The 21994-nt window shown below is 29.5% G+C and overlaps 2 protein-coding genes across 3 annotated transcripts in view; one reads left to right on the top strand and one right to left on the bottom strand.

The window, feature by feature from the left end:
- The window catches only part of LOC107454882 (5-methylcytosine rRNA methyltransferase l(2)10685), a 199268-nt gene that overhangs the window by 49515 nt on the left and 127759 nt on the right, over positions 1-21994 (top strand). For both annotated transcript variants that reach the window (XM_043051734.2, XM_071184172.1), the window contains exon 2: positions 21176-21386. The gene's annotated coding sequence lies outside the window, so the exon portion shown is untranslated. The remainder of the gene's footprint in view (positions 1-21175; positions 21387-21994) is intronic.
- Positions 1-21994, bottom strand: part of LOC107454881 (calcium-permeable channel component Mid1) — a 159393-nt gene that overhangs the window by 63857 nt on the left and 73542 nt on the right. The gene's annotated exons all lie outside the window — the stretch shown is intronic.

Raw genomic sequence — 21994 nt, 5'->3', positions numbered from 1 at the left:
GACCAATTTTAATGAAATTTGATATGTACATACATTGATACAATACAAAACAAATAACCATTCAACAATTGTAATACGCACGCGTAAGACTCGTTGGAGTCGGAATGTATGAAACAGCCGTTGCAAGATAAACAAAAAACAATCGGTTAATAGTCCCCTCTTACAGATATACAAGCCTCGCAGCGTGATTTCATATTTGAAATAAGGCAGTTTATCATTTCCTATGGCAATTGGCTTGAATTGTCATGTGGCAATTTCATGTGTATTACAATTGTTGAATGGTTATTTGTTTTGTATTGTATCTATCATATCAAATTTCATTAAAATCGTGTCCAGTAGTTCTAGAGATAATCTAAACTTCTACGACCCAGTCTGCAAATTCTTCTAATTTCTTACACCATGCAGTGTGTTATCTGGACACAATTTTACCCTAAATTTATAACAAAAGTTAATGTAACTTAATTACTGTTTAGTAATTTTAAAACAGTTGATGATTTGTTGATTAAACTACGTTTACGTTAGCTTTAATTTTAAGGCCATTAATTTGGAACAATAATAAAAATCAAAAGTAAATGTAAGTAAAGTGGCTATTACCTGCACTGAAGTACTTGGATTTGAATTTTAATTATTTACAGGAGAAGTCTTCAATATTGTCAAAGTTCTCTATCCGTTAAATTTTAGTAATGATTTTTGATTTGCCTGGAAGCCATTACATCACGCAATCAACCGTAAGTATGAGTTAGGGACATTTCAGCAAAGTAGATGAAAAACGTTTATGTTAAAACTACCACAGCCACTTTAGAAAGGATCAAATATAAATCAAATTAATTACTTCTTATCTAAATTTTCATTGCTATAAAAATACAACATTATTCTAATTAAGTACCTAATGTATAAATACCTACTCAACACTACTAAATATCACTTAAGACTACATGGCAAAATTAATCTAAACAAATACTTAAAATTCAACTAATTATTTAATACTACTTAAATTATTACTTAAGACAACCTAACAAAATGAATTGTTATCGATTACTATTAGTGTTTTCAATTTAGGTAGATAAATATCCGCATTTGATGGTAATAAATCGATATAGTTATCTTTACTATCTTTAAGTTAAGGATTAAAAAATATTTTCCAGGAAAACAATTTATTTTTTTCCTTTAATTATTTTATACTGATAAAAACCAAAGAAACTAATCATTAAAGTGGAAAAACTGGATCATCATTAGCTCATTGATAAAAAATACTTTTCCAGGAAAATAATATATTTTTTTACTTTAATTATTTTATTTTGTACTGATAAAAACCAAAGAAACTAATCATTAAGGTGGAAAAACTGGATCACCATTAGTTCATTGATATAAAATATTTTTCCAGGAAAACAATATATTTTTTTCTTTTAATTATTTTATACTGATAAAAATCGAAGAAACTAATCATTAAAGTAGAAAAACTGGATCACCATTAGTTCATAGATCACATAGGATGTCTTATCATGTGTGATAAGACATCTGATTGATGGATTTCCACGGTAAAGTGAGATTTCAAATAATTGCATAACTTTATAATGGAAAATTTCATGTCAGAAATATTTAGTTACCGTTTTACAATCATTAAAGATTAATTAAACAATGTGTTCTTTTTAATAAGTTGCGTTAACTTTTAAAATAACTTTTATGTAAAAGTTAACATCCGCAATTAAAATAATAAATGCGATATGCAGTTTTAAAGCAATAATAAAAATAAAATTTTGTACAAATTTTAAGCAATGCCTCATGAGAAAAATGTTTAACGGTTTTTAATAGAAACCAAAAATGGATTATAAGTTTTCTTTCAAAAAAAATTATGGATGTAGCGAAAATCCGACCTAGCAAAATGAATAATTTTAAGCTTTACTTAACAGAAACGGAAACTAAACCTAAGTGAAACTAATTCTGATGTTTAAAAATTTTTAATTAAAAAGTTGAACAATTTTTTAGTTGGATACTTTTTAACTTTGGTGCAAGAATTTGTTTAAAAGTGCAAAAATGATAGTGAAGTAATCTAGGGGTTAGTGAGGGAAGTTAGTAGGGGGTAGAGCACTAGTATTATTAAAAAAGTAAAACATATTTTTTGACGTAGAATGGACAGACAGTCTGGTCTTTAATTTTAAGAAAAAATGCTCAACAGTTGAAAAAACAATCCGTGGTCAACGTATTCCTTTAAAATGTTCTAAATCTTATTACAGTACAGTCTCTGGCCAAATTATTAGACCATGTGAAATCTTAATTATCAGTATATAATATACAGCTTTATTATTTTTATGCGACTGAAACCGGTTTGCACTTGCTCACGTTCGTGTATCAATTGGTGAAATTAGACAATATATAATATAGATTCAACGATTGGATAAATTATACGATATATTATATAAATATAGATTATTTATTGAAGTTATACTTCTTATGCGACTTCCAACAAGGTTGCGTTAAACGTNGTTAAATCATTTCGTCAGCATGCATAAAGAATTAGCAGATTCAAATAATTATAAAAATTAATTTTAAACAAATTTCTTTACACGTTCTTTCACAATCCAGTCATTTTGACTGCTTTGGGGCGGTATGTACTAAGTTTCATTATTTCTAGCGTTAAATCATTTCGTCAGCATGCATAAAGAATTAGCAGATTCAAATAATTATAAAAATTAATTTTAAACAAATTTCTTTACACGTTCTTTCACAATCCAGTCATTTTGACTGCTTTGGGGCGGTATGTACTAAGTTTCATTATTTCTAGCGTTAAATCATTTCGTCAGCATGCATAAAGAATTAGCAGATTCAAATAATTATAAAAATTAATTTTAAACAAATTTCTTTACACGTTCTTTCACAATCCAGTCATTTTGACTGCTTTGGGGCGGTATGTACTAAGTTTCATTATTTCTAGCGTTAAATCATTTCGTCAGCATGCATAAAGAATTAGCAGATTCAAATAATTATAAAAATTAATTTTAAACAAATTTCTTTACACGTTCTTTCACAATCCAGTCATTTTGACTGCTTTGGGGCGGTATGTACTAAGTTTCATTATTTCTAGCGTTAAATCATTTCGTCAGCATGCATAAAGAATTAGCAGATTCAAATAATTATAAAAATTAATTTTAAACAAATTTCTTTACACGTTCTTTCACAATCCAGTCATTTTGACTGCTTTGGGGCGGTATGTACTAAGTTTCATTATTTCTAGCGTTAAATCATTTCGTCAGCATGCATAAAGAATTAGCAGATTCAAATAATTATAAAAATTAATTTTAAACAAATTTCTTTACACGTTCTTTCACAATCCAGTCATTTTGACTGCTTTGGGGCGGTATGTACTAAGTTTCATTATTTCTAGCGTTAAATCATTTCGTCAGCATGCATAAAGAATTAGCAGATTCAAATAATTATAAAAATTAATTTTAAACAAATTTCTTTACACGTTCTTTCACAATCCAGTCATTTTGACTGCTTTGGGGCGGTATGTACTAAGTTTCATTATTTCTAGCGTTAAATCATTTCGTCAGCATGCATAAAGAATTAGCAGATTCAAATAATTATAAAAATTAATTTTAAACAAATTTCTTTACACGTTCTTTCACAATCCAGTCATTTTGACTGCTTTGGGGCGGTATGTACTAAGTTTCATTATTTCTAGCGTTAAATCATTTCGTCAGCATGCATAAAGAATTAGCAGATTCAAATAATTATAAAAATTAATTTTAAACAAATTTCTTTACACGTTCTTTCACAATCCAGTCATTTTGACTGCTTTGGGGCGGTATGTACTAAGTTTCATTATTTCTAGCGTTAAATCATTTCGTCAGCATGCATAAAGAATTAGCAGATTCAAATAATTATAAAAATTAATTTTAAACAAATTTCTTTACACGTTCTTTCACAATCCAGTCATTTTGACTGCTTTGGGGCGGTATGTACTAAGTTTCATTATTTCTAGCGTTAAATCATTTCGTCAGCATGCATAAAGAATTAGCAGATTCAAATAATTATAAAAATTAATTTTAAACAAATTTCTTTACACGTTCTTTCACAATCCAGTCATTTTGACTGCTTTGGGGCGGTATGTACTAAGTTTCATTATTTCTAGCGTTAAATCATTTCGTCAGCATGCATAAAGAATTAGCAGATTCAAATAATTATAAAAATTAATTTTAAACAAATTTCTTTACACGTTCTTTCACAATCCAGTCATTTTGACTGCTTTGGGGCGGTATGTACTAAGTTTCATTATTTCTAGCGTTAAATCATTTCGTCAGCATGCATAAAGAATTAGCAGATTCAAATAATTATAAAAATTAATTTTAAACAAATTTCTTTACACGTTCTTTCACAATCCAGTCATTTTGACTGCTTTGGGGCGGTATGTACTAAGTTTCATTATTTCTAGCGTTAAATCATTTCGTCAGCATGCATAAAGAATTAGCAGATTCAAATAATTATAAAAATTAATTTTAAACAAATTTCTTTACACGTTCTTTCACAATCCAGTCATTTTGACTGCTTTGGGGCGGTATGTACTAAGTTTCATTATTTCTAGCGTTAAATCATTTCGTCAGCATGCATAAAGAATTAGCAGATTCAAATAATTATAAAAATTAATTTTAAACAAATTTCTTTACACGTTCTTTCACAATCCAGTCATTTTGACTGCTTTGGGGCGGTATGTACTAAGTTTCATTATTTCTAGCGTTAAATCATTTCGTCAGCATGCATAAAGAATTAGCAGATTCAAATAATTATAAAAATTAATTTTAAACAAATTTCTTTACACGTTCTTTCACAATCCAGTCATTTTGACTGCTTTGGGGCGGTATGTACTAAGTTTCATTATTTCTAGCGTTAAATCATTTCGTCAGCATGCATAAAGAATTAGCAGATTCAAATAATTATAAAAATTAATTTTAAACAAATTTCTTTACACGTTCTTTCACAATCCAGTCATTTTGACTGCTTTGGGGCGGTATGTACTAAGTTTCATTATTTCTAGCGTTAAATCATTTCGTCAGCATGCATAAAGAATTAGCAGATTCAAATAATTATAAAAATTAATTTTAAACAAATTTCTTTACACGTTCTTTCACAATCCAGTCATTTTGACTGCTTTGGGGCGGTATGTACTAAGTTTCATTATTTCTAGCGTTAAATCATTTCGTCAGCATGCATAAAGAATTAGCAGATTCAAATAATTATAAAAATTAATTTTAAACAAATTTCTTTACACGTTCTTTCACAATCCAGTCATTTTGACTGCTTTGGGGCGGTATGTACTAAGTTTCATTATTTCTAGCGTTAAATCATTTCGTCAGCATGCATAAAGAATTAGCAGATTCAAATAATTATAAAAATTAATTTTAAACAAATTTCTTTACACGTTCTTTCACAATCCAGTCATTTTGACTGCTTTGGGGCGGTATGTACTAAGTTTCATTATTTCTAGCGTTAAATCATTTCGTCAGCATGCATAAAGAATTAGCAGATTCAAATAATTATAAAAAAAAATTAAGAACACATTTTACACGCGTAGTTGTATCCACTATTGTTCTCTTTAAATTATTAGAAAGAACCATTAATGAATTTTATTTTAACGACATTGTTATATGAACAGTTATTCTGTTATAACTGTTATAAAGAGTCATTTATGAACTCGTTTTACACACATTGTGCAAAACAATTATTCTTTTAAATTATTATTATCTATATGATTAATAGATTTTAACTTGTCCTTGTTGTTATATTATCAGTTCTTCAGTTTAAATTATTGTAAAGAGCCATTTAGTCTTGTAGTAAAAAGGTTGTTTAAAGAATTTCTTAATTATTTTAGAGGTATTTTGAATGATGTAATTAACATAATGGAATATATATAAGAAATGTTCTTTATGCTCAGGATATTTTCTTTATATTGCGCTCAAAAATGTTTAATCACTTCAAGGGGTTTAATATAACTAAAAGGTACAGCTATTAATTTTCTTTTAAATTGATAGACAATATTTAGTTTTGATTTTGCTAGATTTAAGCTTCAAATGATGATCATAATATGAAGTAAAATGTACAATTTTAGTTCGAATAGATTTTTTTTAATGATTCAAAGTATCCTAAACGTAAAATTATGAATAATTTAAATTGAAACACGCTAAAGTGTGTTAATATCAATGTATAATGTATTCAATATTCTGAAATATTTAAAACTTTTAACTTATAAATATTTTAAATGGGTTTTGTAAAACTTTGTCAATAATTTGAATACTTACGAAATTACACAACAGCACAACAAAAATTTAAATAATGTGAGCATTTTAAAAGAAAATTTGAAAAAATTCGAAAATATGCTGTAGTCAGCACATCAGAAGTCTTAGAACCATAGCATAATACTGCGCAACCATATTAAAGTTTAAAATTGAATAATGTATTAAGGTGTTAAATTTAAACTTTTATTATGGTGTTAAACTGAAGCATGTAATAAGGTATTAAATTGAGCCATGCAATAACGCTAATCCAATAACTTATACAAACTGATGAAATTTCTTCTTCGCGTTAGTATCAACGTACTTTTAAACTTTAAGTATAATCTATTTCTATTTAGATATTTCTTGCATTAGCAACGAAGTACAGAAACAAACTGAACTATAAGTTGGGCAGAAATGGAATTCTAAGAGGGAGCAATTCACATAACTGATCTATAATTTTGTTTGAAAGGATTTGAAACTGTTTTGCTCTTTATTCTAACCAACCTTTGGATAACATATTAGTACTCAAATTTGTATCTGTGCACAGTGCGCAAAACAAAAAATGAACCACACTGAATAACTTTTAATCCAACGATCAAATTCTAACAAACAAGATAATTCTATAAAAATTTTTTTTTTCATCTTTAAGAATAACATTTTGCAAGGCAAAATACAAAATTTGAACGAAATCGGTCGAATAGTTCCCGAAAAATCGAATTTTAAAAATATAACTTTTTCGAAATTCGATTTTTCAGGAACTATTCGACTGATTTTGTTCCAATTTTGTATTTTGCCATGAAAATTATATTCTTTAAAACGATGCAAAAAATTTTATACCTTACAATTCAATTTTTTTTTTACCATTCTTANTTTTAAAAATAGAACTTTTTCGAAATTCGATTTTTCAGGAACTATTCGACTGATTTTGTTCCAATTTTGTATTTTGCCATGAAAATTATATTCTTTAAAACGATGCAAAAAATTGTATACCTTACAATTAAATTTTTTTTTTACCATTCTTAAATTAAATAATAAATATTTACTAAAAGTTATTTTTTGCCTGAAATTATCTTTTGATAAAGGAATTTTATAATTGAGTGTAAAAATTTTTCAATTCGCTTAAAAGATCTCGAGATATAGCGAAATACGCAAAAAGTGAAATTAACATTAAGGAGTCCAAACTTTGGAGCGCGCACCTGACCAAACTATTGAGACCCTATTTCCCAGATTGCGGCTACTCCCTATATTTTAGGAATCAGAAATTCGAATCCGACGAAAAAAAAGATATTCAGAGAAAGAACGTTTTTGTGTCTGATTCCGTATCTTAAAGTATCATCATTTTCGCTTATTAAGTAGCATGTTTGTGGTCATACCCTCAAGCCATTAAGATTGAGCACAAGAACGTGAAAATCCGATCATTAGATCAAAAGTTATTCAGAGTGGTCCATTTTTTTGCTCACTGCACATAGAGCTACTTTATATGAATAACTTACTTAAAATGTAATTGCCAAGTTGAACTAAAATGCGTGTACGCCGAATCGGCCATATCTTTTAACAGCCATGATAGGCATGCAATCTCATGCTGACTCTGGTCTGACGACGTAGACAGCGCCTGAGCTGACATCCCGTTCTCTAAGCTTCCACGCCACAACCAACGAGAAGACTTTCAGCCACGTCTGACATAACATGCACCTTGCTGCAATTGCACCTACCCCCAACCCACCTGTAAGCGACTGTGCCACCACCGTATGTCACATATTTAAAGCTTCGTTTTAAAAAGAGTACCATACCATGCTAAACTAAAGGGCAGAAGTATCCAATGAGTGAGGAAGGGAATTCTTATTGCGAAGCCCGGGGTCAGCGAGTGCAGCGAGCTGGGAATGGAGCAACATAATATTGTGATATTAAACTTTGTTAACTATACATAACGATGTGATATAAAGACATAAGATGATATATTTTCAAGTTTAAATTTAAAAAAAATCTTTACAAGTAATCGTTGCTACATATCTAAGTTTGATAAAAATCGTCTGATTGGCAAAAAATAAATGAAGAGTGTTGCCATTTTGTTGTACACAAAAACAAAAATATCGCTTGCGCAAGCTATCTGTTTGTGTTTATTGAATGGGCATTAGAGCACGCATAGAAAGGGAAGAGCTCCCATAATTCAGACGACTAAATACCGAGAAGGCTACGTATATCTAAGAACAACTTAAAAAGTTATTACCGCTCTGGCGCAAACTAAAAATGGCTCTTTAGAGATAAGTTCGAAACATGGAAACGTTTATGCTTTATTGAACTCGAAAAGGCCAACTTCTTCTTTTTTTCATCCGCCATCTTTTTTAAGAATCGCCATGAAGTCATGCAGCCGATTCAGCATGACAGGAAGTATCCTGCAGGGGATACAGAATGGAACAGAAAGAATTTTTGTTCTTTTTTGTATTCCATTCCCGAATGGATATTGGTCGATTGCAAGAGTGTGAAACTTTAAAAGAGGAAGACATTGAGGAGTAAAGTTTACGAACTGTAAACCATCCATTTAGAAAAGATGAAGGAAACTGGTTACAGTTTATTGTAAATTTTTTTATTTCTTTTTGACACACGTGAAGTAAATTGGTTTCATAGAAACAGTTTACTTTGTTGAAAAAGAAAGTAATATTTAAGGCTCTTTCCTCTCAATAAGAACAAGAAAAATCGGCATGAAAATTTTCTTGAAGACCTATGTTAAACTAAACGTTAAATTTCGCTGAGTTCAAACTTCATCCGCAAATTTGATTTTAAATTGATTTTCTTTTTTTAATTTTTGTTTACCTTAAAAAAACTTGTATTACATATTTAGCAAAATAGATTGCTTAGCAAAAAGCATGAAAAATTAATTTTCAATAGTGCCTTAAAATTTTAAAATTATTTTGTAATATTAGAAATTACATATGTTAATTATCACAATTATATAGTCCCTGGCCAAATTATTAGACGCTCTATAAGATTCTATATAAAATCTTAATTATCAGATGATACTGTACAGCTTTATTGTTTTTACGTGACAGAAACCGGTTTGCGTTCGTGTATCAATTGGTTAAATTAGACGATATATCATATAAATTCGACGATAGGATACATTAGAGGATATATTTGATAAATGTCGAATAATTATTATGTCAGGTATTATATTAGTATATTATAATAATTAGACTAAATTATTAGACGCACTGTAGTTTTTTAATAATGACATGATTTGCACGAGTTTATATGCAATATTTTTATATTTAAATATACATGTAACGGACTTTTATTCAGGAGATTTTTCATATACTTCATATTTGTATTTATTTTTAACGCATTGCATTACAATGTTACCCAATTGATACACGAATACAAATAAGTGTAAACCGGTTTCAGCCGTGTAAAAACAATAAAGCTGTATAGTATAGCCAGATCATTAAGATTTTACTTAGAACCTTATATTGCGTCTAATAATTTGACTAGGGACTGTACATAAAATATATTTTAAAATTAACTATTATATAAACTTAATTTACCGTTTACTTATTTATCGTGGCAATTCAATTTATTTACCATAAAATGTTATGTAATAAGGTAATATCAAGATTTAACCTCCAGAGGCACAGCGTTTAATAAATTGGACATTTTAGCATATTTTGTATGCCTTTACAATGCAATGTATGTAATTAAATGTATTTGTAATGCTATTCGTATGCCTTTGCAATTCAATTTTCAATGTAAAAATATTAGTGTATTTACCAGCGTTGGTCAGAGTTCTTAATTACATTAAGAAAAGCTAGAAATCGGATTCAGGTAATTTTTTGGACAGTTTTATATGTCATGTAAATAACTTATTCTTGAAGTTAAGTGCATTTTGCTTTATGCAAGATATGAACAAACAGACTTTAAAATATTCTAAAATATGAAAAATATGCTAAAGATTGAATTTTATCATTTTTTTGCAATAATTAAAATTATAATTAAGTTTAAGTAAGAATTTTTTAAATATTTTTACCATATTTATAAATTTACTTTTTCTTAAGCTACATATTTTAGGTAAAAATCGCATTTTCTGCCAAAATTTAAAACATGGCTCTCAGGAAAATATAGTTTAGTTTACCCCATTTAGTTTTGAGAATTAAATATTGTCATGATTTTCTTATTCTAATTTACCGAAAGTATGACAAAAACGGTAAAAAGAGTTGAACATAAATAGCATAAGAGTTAAAAATTGTTGAAGGTAAATAAAGTAAATAATTTAGAGATAAAAAAATAACTTTGTTAATGACAACCAAACGTTTCCTGTACTTTTTTTAAAAAAAAAAAGGAAGACTATATCATTTTGATTTTTCTATTTGATAAAAATGTACTGACAATAATAGACACATGCTTTAATTATTACTTTGATCACGCGTCTTTGAACCAAGCTGTACTTGTTCAGCACAAAGATATCCACTTAAATCTTTAAAACTGAAAAATATTTTTATTAATTCTTTGTACTTTTTTGAATAATTTTATTAAAAAAGTAATTTTAGTACTCGAAGTAATTAATTTTTATCTTGACAAAGAAGGTACTCGAAAAGTCGCCCGGACTGAATTTTATTTATTTACATTTAGTCTTTTAGGTTAGAAAATAATATGTATAAAAGCTTTTGTCTACATCGTTTAGTTGTGGAATTATAAATTTTTAAAAGTATAAGATTGGACAATTTAAAAAAAAAAAATGCAGAAAAATCACCAAATCAAAAATTACGAATAACAGTTGTAAGGATCCCGTTAAAGACATACTTTAAAGCACAATAATACAATGTTGTTGTTTTTTTAAATATAAATTTTAAAACGCTTTCTCGTTACTGTTCATAATTCAGCTATTAAAATCTCTGCTAAAAATACCTGTAAATTGCAATGCATTATAACACAGAATATGAAATGTTTTTTCGATTTATTAAATTTAGTTTTTAGTTTGTTAGAATGCAAGGTTTAAAGTTTCTGATTAAGGTGAAAAATTCTTTTAAGTTATCCCTTTACATCTAAGTACTACGTTTGAGGGACAAAAAAAAATTGGGCCACTTGAAAGTAAAAAAAAAAGTTTTAATAATTTAAAGCTCGATAATAATCGAAATAAACAAAATAAGTTTCATATATTATTTTAAAATCTAATAAACTATTTTTAAATAGTTGATGAATTGGTGATTACTTTCCTAGTAAATAACACTAAGTTTTCTTAAAAGAATTTATCACAATTTGTTTTTTTTTGTAGAAATTAAAAAAAGAACAAATTTGTTCTTTTGTATTTATAGTATTATTTACATTCGGATGATGAAAGATCTTGGCAAGTTTTTTTTGAGGAAATAAGTAATGAGATAAGAATAAAAGTTGAATGTTATCACAAAATTACAAATAAAGGATAAACAGGAAATTATAAATCAAAGAAATAACAAATTATTAGGTTTGATGCCCCTTTTTTTTATTTATTTGCTCGAATGAGAATATAAATGGGCTATAAAGTTTACAGTGAGAAAGACAATGGGACCCATACTAAAACTTGTTTTTTTGGCTTGTTGCCAATATCAGCTGTATAATAAAACTGGTAAACATAATAAATTTTGCAGGCTCTTTATTTCGTGCTTTTATTTGTAAAAATGTTTCTTTAGATGTATCACTTCACTTCCTTTTGCAATATGCGATGGGAGCAACAAGCTTCTAAAGAAAAGAGTAAATTGAATCAAATAATGAGAAAATTCTTGAGCAGTGAAACAAGTTTCGCATCGAAGGCTAATTTATCAATCGCTAATCCACTAATTGATGAATTAGCCTTCAATAGTCTCAACAATTGTCAATTGTTGGAACTTAGAACATACAAAATGAAAATCAGTAAAAATTAATATAATTTTAAAAATATTTTTGAGAGGGTCGAATGGATGGTATTTGTACACCAGGGAGGGTAACAAGCTCTTGACTGCTTTTACTACTACCCACATAGAAAAAATGATCTTAACATTATTTTTATTATTATAGTAAAATTCGAAAGATATTTCTAAAAATTTCAGGAACCCTTTGAACGACGCATAAATTGCCTACTATTATGAAATTAATTCTATTTATTTAACGTTTCTTAAAGATCTCTTAAAACAGTGCGAATCAGTTTTAGGTACACGGTGAAAAAGAAATAGGGGTCGAAGCTGTCAGAATTAAATAAATTATCGTGTTTCTGGTTCTATCGGATCACCAGAAAGCTGGAATAGTTCTTACCGAAGTGCTTTAGTGATGAATTTGGTAAAATTGGTAATGAAATGTGACTATATAATATTTGTTGAATTTTGATTGTAAAATTTGGCAATTTTTTTTATTATGATACCTTAATGCAGGCATAATGACCATTTATTCGGTGGAATTTACTTTTCAGTTTTGTATTTTTAACTAAATGTGTGGCAATAATAATAAAAGCTATAATTATGAAAACTGGAATTTTCGGTGAACCGTAACCACATAAACAGAAAAATTATTATGAACCAGAAATGTGTTTTTTTTCTAGCAGAAATGTCATTTCCGTACAATATGACAAAACCAGAATTTTTTTCTACGTGTAATTTTAAGTGCAATGATGAATAAAAAATCGTACTGCTGTCTATCTATTAGATAGAAAACTAATTCTTATCTGAGTTGAATTCTATTGTTCTGTCTTACAATAACTAGATCATAAATCATTTGTATGTAAGCTTTTTTTTTACAGCACAATCCATTGGGAACACCAGCACAAGATTCGAATAACGGTCTTACAAACTTACCAGAGATAAAAAAAAAGAATAAAAAAAAACTTAACGTATATTATAATTCCTACAATTATTATATTTGAATTTAAATTGAAATATTTAATTGAAAAAAAGAAACTTCAGAAATGCCCTATGCTTGCAAAATGTTATAATTAAGCCATATTGTTAATTTTTCTACTCGTAGAAAAAAGCTTTGGTAAAATCCAATGAAGGAATATATGATCTCCAAAAAATTATTCAATCGTTACACATATTTAACAGGGCTAAACGTGGTAATAACATGTGAATCAAAACAATTTTGGAAAAGAATGTTTATAAAGGTCTTAATAAATAAGCTTTATTTATTTGGAGGAAGTGCATTACAAATTTTTCTGAGTTTTAATTATTGCAACATGAATAATTCCAGTAAAATTACCATGTAAGCGTATTACCATAAAACGTACCTTAGATGCGTGGGTGAATAAAAAAATTATTATTTAGTATTGATTCTATAACTTTTCTGAAAAGTTTAGCTTATCATAGTTACACTCTTGTGTGCTTAAATGAATGGTGCTTTGAAACCTATTAAATCTTTCTGTTATTATAAGACAATATTTTTATATTTCTCTGATTGCGTAGGTATATATAGTTCCTACATAAATTCTTCACGTATTTATGTATATTTGAAGTTTGAAATCAAGCTTATTTGAATCATCAAAATTTAGTAAAGGGGGAAAAACACCGAAGAGAATAAATATCCACAATAAACTGAAAATCCAGGTTAATCAAAACTGAGTCATTTTTGAAGAAGTAATTCATTTTTTTAAAAAACAGTGTGGGTCACATTATTAATTGACATATGTGTTTTCTTTATTAAAATTTGCTTCTTATAGTTATATGCAAGAATTTTATAACAGGAACCTAGCAATTTAACGAGTACCTAGTATAAGTACATAGTCTTTTTTAGAAGGAAAAAAACACTATGTTTTCAACTGCTATCTTGTATCTTTTTGCTCAATGTACCCTCTGTCCACAGTGTCCATTTCCGAGAAGTTAACTTCAACAGAAAACATCTCTTGGCCAACGTTAACCAGGTTGCAGGGGTAACTTTAAAAAAATGTTCCTGGATTTTTATTGAAAGAGAAAGTATTGAAAATAATTTGAACACTTTATATCAAGCCCAGAACAAAGTGCAGAAATAATATTATATAACTCGAAGTCATAGAGAAACACACAAAATGTTTACCCCAGTTAACGGAAGGTATTTACCGCCAACAGAAAAGTGATAAAATTAACAATTGTTTCGTTTCTGCTGATGAATTTATTATTTAGAATGTGTCTGCCACGGGAAATTTTCCAAATTTGTTGATGTGACCCTCGGGTGCAAAACTTCGAAGACACCTAATTTAACCAAAATTCATGGTAAGACAATTTTGACCATTTCTCTTTGAATGAATTGATGAATTGACGTACTACAAAGGGTACGACTTTGATGTTTGAGCTCATATTATAGGGCAAAATGAGCGGTCGCTACCGGTCTCAGAGCGAGTAAATGTGACAAATGGCGATTTAAAAATAGTGTTCCAGTTTTCACCCGATCACCACTTTTTTTAAACAAAATTATCGTTTTATCATAATTTATAGTAAAGATGGAATTATAGGTCCGAAAAATAACACAAGCAAGATATAGTTTATCCGAAATAAGAACATACAGTGTCTGGCCTAATTATTAGACGCAGTATAAGATTCTACGTAAAATGCTAATTATTAGTATATACTATACAGCATTATTGTTTTTACGCGGCTGAAATTAGTTTACACTTGTTTAAGTTAGTGTATCAATTGTTTAACATTGTAATGCAAGACGTTAAAAATACATACAAATAGGAAGTATATGAAAAATCTCCTGAATAAAAACCCATGACATGTATGTTTAAATATATAAGTATTGCATATTAACTCGTGCAAAACATTATTAAAACACTACTTTGTGTCTAATTATTTGGTCTAATTATTATAATATACTACTATAATGCATGATATAATAAATATTCTATATTTATACAATATATCGCCTAATTTATTCAATCGTCGAATTTATATTATATATCGTCTCATTTTACCCATTGATACACGAATGTAAACAAGTGTAAACCGGTTTCAGTCTGGTAATTTTTACTTTTGAAATCTTGAGAGAAGGCATAAACCTCAGATCAATGGCTGCTTATTTTGGTATCGACGAATCTTTATGTAAAATACAAAATATTAAATTTTTTTTCCCACTCCAATTTGCATTCCAATTATTAGAAAGAGCCACCTTAAAGATAAAATTTCGAGATGGTAAAGAAAAGGGCCGATTATTGCCTCAGGCGTTCAGATAAATTTAGATGATGATGATGGAATTGGGTCATTCTCACAAAAAGGTGATTTTTTAAGTCCCTGAGTAATAAATATTAGGAAATACAGCAGATTTCTTAATATTTTTCTTTATCATTTTTCGTGAAGTTCTTAACTAACAAATCATATGCATTTCTGCTAAATGTATTTAATATTTCATTCTTATTTTTTAATAAACATGACTTCAAAATCCCCTCCGTGGACGTCCCTACGTCTGTGGCACAAAATAATTTTTAATGCCTGTTAAACAATTTAAATGTTATTTTAATGATTTTTGTAGTTTTACCTAGTTAAATGTTTATAGTAACTTTTTATTTAATATTTTTTTTAAAAAAAATTATTTTTATAAAATAAATGACTAGTAAACTTTGTCCATCAAAAATGAAATCTCCCTCCATGGACAATTAATATAGTTCGGTAAATATGCAATAAAGGGCAGCATATGCGAAATCCCTATAAGACAGCTGCTGGGAAAGGTAACCATTCCATTTTCTAATGTTAACTATCAGTTGTTTTTGTTCTCTTTGGTGTCAGTTTTGGATTGTTGTGTTCAACTGGGGTTTGGCAAAGTTCTCACCGTATACTCCGTGGACATCATAAAGAAGGTAAGAGAAAATTATTTTATTTTTGATAGATGAATTTTAGATTGCAAAAATAGTATATTTAATAAAAAGAACTGCCCCATTTTTGTAACTTTAAAATTAAAAATCAGAAAAATTCAGGAACTAGTTTTTGTCTCCTCCGTGGACGTCCCCTCCGTGGACATAACAAGTCCACGGAGGAGAAGACACAGTCAATGTAAGAGACAATGTGTTAGATAACCATAATACAATTTTAATAATTAAAAAACTATTTTCTTTTAATTGATATTTTTTAAAATGGAACAAATGTGTTAATTTGTTTCTATTTTTAAAGAAAATCAATTAAGTTTAACTTTTTCTTATCGGAGAAGTAAATATTGGCAATTTTTCTAAATAATTTCTGTGACGTTTAACATTTTTTTTCTCTTCAAATTTTAGGAAAAAAATTGCAAAACCAAAATTTAAGAAAAGAAAGCAATCAAATGTTTGAATGCAAAAGAGAGGGGAACAGAAAAAACTTAGTTTGAAACAAGCTAAACAGAAATTAAACGAAAACCCTATATTGCTTGAAGAAAGTAAAATAAAAATAAAAAAAGAGCAAGAAACTTTAAAATTTGTATCAGAAAAAGATTTAACAGAAAAACCGTGATTAAATGTACTTAAATTTCCAGAAATTGATGGAGCAAGCCGTTTGTGCCCAGGGAAAAAAGAAACAATAACAAGAAGAAAAGAGAAAAAACAAAAACGTTATTTGGATGACAGTATGTTTAACTTGCATAAAATGGTCACAAAAGAGTACCCTCACACTCAACTTTCATGTGGTGTCTGAATTTTTATTTCAATTGTCTTTACATTTTAATTTATTAATATTCAGTAAGAGTTACTTAAGAAATTGTACACCTAGGTTAAAAATGGATGTTTCCTTTCATAGCAGCATGATTAATCGGAAGTAGCTCTATCTCTAATAATGAAATATATTTTAATATTTACTTATTAATGTTAAACTCATATCAGTTGTGCCCAATAATTAATGAATTAGTCTTCATTGACATTTTATATTTTATAACATAAAATGTCTCCTCCGTTGACTATTACATCTCCTCCGTGGACAAGGCAGAATTTAAAATATTTTAAATCTTGTAAAAAATAAAATAGAAAACTTGACCATTATTATAAGGACATATAACAAAAATAGACAGAGACATTTATGTAATTTTTATCACTTTTTTAATTACTTTAATTTAAGAAATTTTAGTCCATTTATACCTTTTTAGTGAGAATGACCCAATTATAGATATTTTATACTATTCTGAAAACTTCTTTATTTTTTAAAATTTTTCTTCATTTTTTAAATAGATCATGTAAATGTTTAAAATATTTTTAAAAATATTTTTTTGAAAAATGCCTTAATTATTAATAAGTATAATTTTTTCTATTTTTGAAAAGGTGACCACTGTATGCAAGAACTGGCTACTGGCCGTTTTCAATATTTGCTAATTTTGTTCTATAAGTCATGTCCTTTACATTTTAAATTTAATACTTACATAAGATACTACTTTAAAATATTTGAGTAAATAATTGATACTTACGCATTAAGTATTAAGGCAACTAGTCTCAATGTTTTATAATTCTTTTATTCGACAAGTATTTGGATTAGTGAATAAATGTTTTAAGCAGATTGCCCATTCTGATGAAGAATGATTATGGGAGGAAGTTTGGGGTACCCAAAATTCTAGCACTACCACTTTTTGAACTATTGCTCGACCCTTGACTCTTGGAGATAACCCTAAAAAGTAAAAGTAATCTAAATATTTTCTTGGCAATTACTTTTTTACGGGCTTTTGCTATTTTTTACATTCTGCGTGCCATAATGTTTCAAATTATTCTAAAGAGCATCTTTTGTTCTACCGGAATTTGTGTATTACATTTTTGTTCGAGTTAATTTATTTAATTTTCATATCGTTAAAATGGAATGCCAAGATGAGAAAAATGAGACATTTTTATTACAAATACAACTCGTAGCAGTTGTGCAATGTGTCTGCATCTACAAAAATACAATTCCAATTCACTAGTATATAAGACATATTAACTCGATTCCATGTTGGGGTACATTTTCATAGATGAAGGTTGACATTGTCGATAACAACCCTCTCCACAATGGTGACCCGGACGTGATGGGAAAACGCTTACCTTGACTGAAACTCCCACTTCGATGTGAGCACGCCTACTTAGATGGATGGTCCACATTGAATAGTTGAATTGCTACTTGTGACATTATCCACCTCCTTGCGCTGTTGCTACTCAGTCTCGATCACACACAACGTCGGCCTGCATACACTCGACTGCTAATGGCAACATGGGAGCGTCCACGACAGTGAACCTAATACAGCTCTCACGAACAGCACTCAAAAGTACGGTGATCTTAATACAGCTCTCTCGGCTTCTTACAAAACAGCAATGAATTAACTAGCGGTATCCGTTCATCGAATTCTATCACAGATAAAACTGGGGGGGGGAGTACTGTAGTGTGTCTACCACTACAGAAATACAATTCCAATTCACTAATATATAAGACATGTTAACTCGATTCTTTTGATAGATGATGGTTGACATTGTCGATAACTGCTATCCCCACTGTAGTATGGCTAGAACGAACTGCTCTTGACTTTCTGAGGTTAAAAATGTAAATGTTGACCTCAAAGTCTTTCTTCGTTTGATTAAGTTCGGTAAAAAGCGAGTAAACGACTCGACAAAAGAACTGGCCAGAGAGTTTAAAAAAACGTCTAAATAAATGTCGGGAACTTAGAAGCCAACCCAATATGCTACTTACATTAAATAAATTCTACTTCTTTTAAAATTGAAATGATTTAACAATTTTAAAAACCATTTTTAAAGGATGCAGTCCCCATAGAAATTAATGCTTTAAGTCATAGCTAAACATAATCACAAAGTAAGGAAACAAAATTAATGTTCATTCATTCTAAATTTAACGATTATTATTCATTATTTTAGCCTATGAGATTGCACCTTATTATACCCAGAATTGCATCAACCACTTCAGAGATAATTGATTTTGACAAACTCACTATCACTTATTTTTCGTACGCTTCGCAAGGTGAAAAAAACCATGTTATAATCCTCACCAATTGCCCCAATGATTCACCCACGATCAAGTTTTATTCTCTATTGAGTATTTAATAACAATAGCCCTAAATCGAGAAATCGAGTATGTATAGAATGTTTCAGAGGCGAGCGCTATATACTTTGTTACATTTTGATTTTATATGTTTCTATTTACACACTCCATAAAAAGAATGATTGGAGATTACAATGTTAACGTAACGTAAAACCCTAGTGGCAATAATCTTTTAAGCTAAACAGATACATTACTGCATTACAAATTAGTTTCTACTAATGTGTACCAATAGCAAAATGGAGTATAAAAAGTTCAATATAAACTTGCCAAAGTGTTGAATGTTCGGATAGTTGTCAAACCACCACACTAGGAAGTGTGCTGACATTCAACCATAACTTAGTAGCAGCACCCTTTCAAGCTAAGCAGCATTACAAACCGGTTCCTGCCAATGTTATTCGGATGCAAGATGGGTTTTGACAAATTTTAGATGAACTAAAAGAAGTGCTGCATGCTCGCATGTTTGAAAAGCACCTCATCAGAAAGTGTACTAACATTCAACCATAACTTAGTAGTAGCACACTACGAAGCTAAACGGCATTGTATACCGGTTTTTATCACTGTTACTTGAATGGAAGTTGAGGTATAAAAATTCTTTATGAACTAGCCTAAGTGCTGCATGCTCGTATGTTTGAAACCCAGTCCCTCAGAATGTGTGCTAAACATTCAACCATAACTTAGTAGTAGTACACTACCAAGCATTGTATACCGGTTTTTACCACTGTTACTTGAATGGAAGTTGGGGTATAAAAATTCTATATGAACTAGCCAAAGTGCTGCATGCTCGTATGTTTGAAACCCAGTCCCTCAGAATGTGTGCTAAGCATTCAACCATAACTTAGTAGTAGTACACTACCAAGCATTGTATACCGGTTTTTACCACTGTTACTTGAATGGAAGTTGGGGTATAAAAATTCTGTATGAACTAGCCAAAGTGCTGCATGCTCGTATGTTTGAAACCCAGTCCCTCAGAATGTGTGCTAAACATTCAACCATAACTTAGTAGTAGTACACTACCAAGCATTGTATACCGGTTTCTACCACTGTTACTTGAATGGAAGTTGAGGTATAAAAATTCTATGCCGAACACCCGGAGGGTAGCAATCCACCCCCATCAGAAAGAATGAGCCAAAGGCAATGATTTCTCTAACGATCATCGACGATGATTTGTTAAAGAATAAAATAAAAAAAAGCGTTAACTTCAACTGCAACTTTTAGAAACTTCCCTCTGCCAAGAAAATGAATGGCTTCTGTCTTATTGTGTATTGGCCGCCTGATGATCACTGGGTGGAATAATGGCGGCACGACCCGACCACCAGAAGGGTGACCCGCTTGCCGGCTGTTGAAAGTTCGTTTCGCTTTCATTGATTTTTCTCTCCCAGTTTCAGCAGAAGTCATCGGTTTCTTCGCCAGAAAACTTTGTTTGTTGCCTCAGATTGTGTCTCGTAAGTATCTTGGAAGCAACCCAACTGACAATTTGCGAACAACCTCCATTAGAGTGGAGAGAATGACATACATTTTTTTTCGGATTTTGCGAACACTTATCATTTCGACACGAATTATGATGTCACTTACCATTAAGTCTGTTGTTAGGATTGAGAGCATTTTGGGTGATCTTAAATATTTTGGTTACCGTCGCATTTTATTGTTAACATTAAACTCTTTGTTCATAAACAAAATAATACATTCTTATGGGAGTTTGTGATTGTGACATCATTCTGTAGGCATCTATCACTGAAATTATTTTTTTTTTGCCTGATCGGTCTAAATATGTATATTCTCTGACATTCAAATGATGGCGGAAAATACGATGTGTAGTTTAATATAATCTCAGACGCAATGAAATATTTAAAAAAAAATTCATTAAACTTATGAGGTTTTTTTAAATTTTTTTTTAAAATTATTACTTAAAAAATTATAACGTTATGCATTTTTACATTTTGTAGGATATTTTTATAGTTTTTTTTCTTCATATTTCAGTCATGAAACAAAATCCAGACTCAAATAATACTGATGTCTGAGCCAGAGGCTGAACTACATCCTGGAGTGGATAAAATAAATCAATTGTCATAATTTTGTGGTTATGAATGAGCTATTCTTATTGGACGATACATATTCCCATTCCAAAACAAGCGTATTCTTATTGGTTGCTACCTGACTGGTTGGTTATTGATGGTTTGCCAGTGGACAGGTAAGTAAAGTGACATCAGCTTAGACATCTCATAAAACTTAAGGCTCTTCTATCTAATTTAGGGATTCTAATAAAACTGTCCTAAAAGTCACTCGAATAGAATATCTGATCCTTCTTATAATATTTTTCATAGTTTTAAACTCAGACCAACAAGCGTAAATCCAACAACATTTTTGCATTAAAAAATTGCTTTGCAAACGCATCCAAGCAGAAAATAATCTTCAAATATTATTTAAGTGATAGAATTGTTACGATTGTTGGCCACTACATTAGACACTGAATCTCAAGAGGATATGGTGTCATCTCTTGCAAAAAATACTCATTTGAATATCTGCAAATGACGTCATTAATGGTAAATCATGGCATATGTCGATTCAGTGTGCACAGTCTTACAGGTGTGCAATTTTGTCTAATTTAAGTCACATGGTTAGGCATAATCTCTTCACTTCTTAAGTTGCAAGCACCCAAATGTGATTTTTGTTTCGGATATTAGCAATAAAGAAATAAGCAGTTCTTGATGTTATCACTTTAAAAAAAAAACTTAATTTGTTTTAACTTTTGGGTTCATTTCATTCTTATTGTTTTTACCCTTCATTTCGAAGAATTCG

The sequence above is a fragment of the Parasteatoda tepidariorum genome, chromosome 8 (genome assembly GCF_043381705.1).
Source record: "Parasteatoda tepidariorum isolate YZ-2023 chromosome 8, CAS_Ptep_4.0, whole genome shotgun sequence".
In the NCBI taxonomy this organism is placed as follows: Eukaryota; Metazoa; Arthropoda; class Arachnida; order Araneae; family Theridiidae; genus Parasteatoda; species Parasteatoda tepidariorum.
This window is presented reverse-complemented; position numbering and strand designations above follow the sequence as displayed.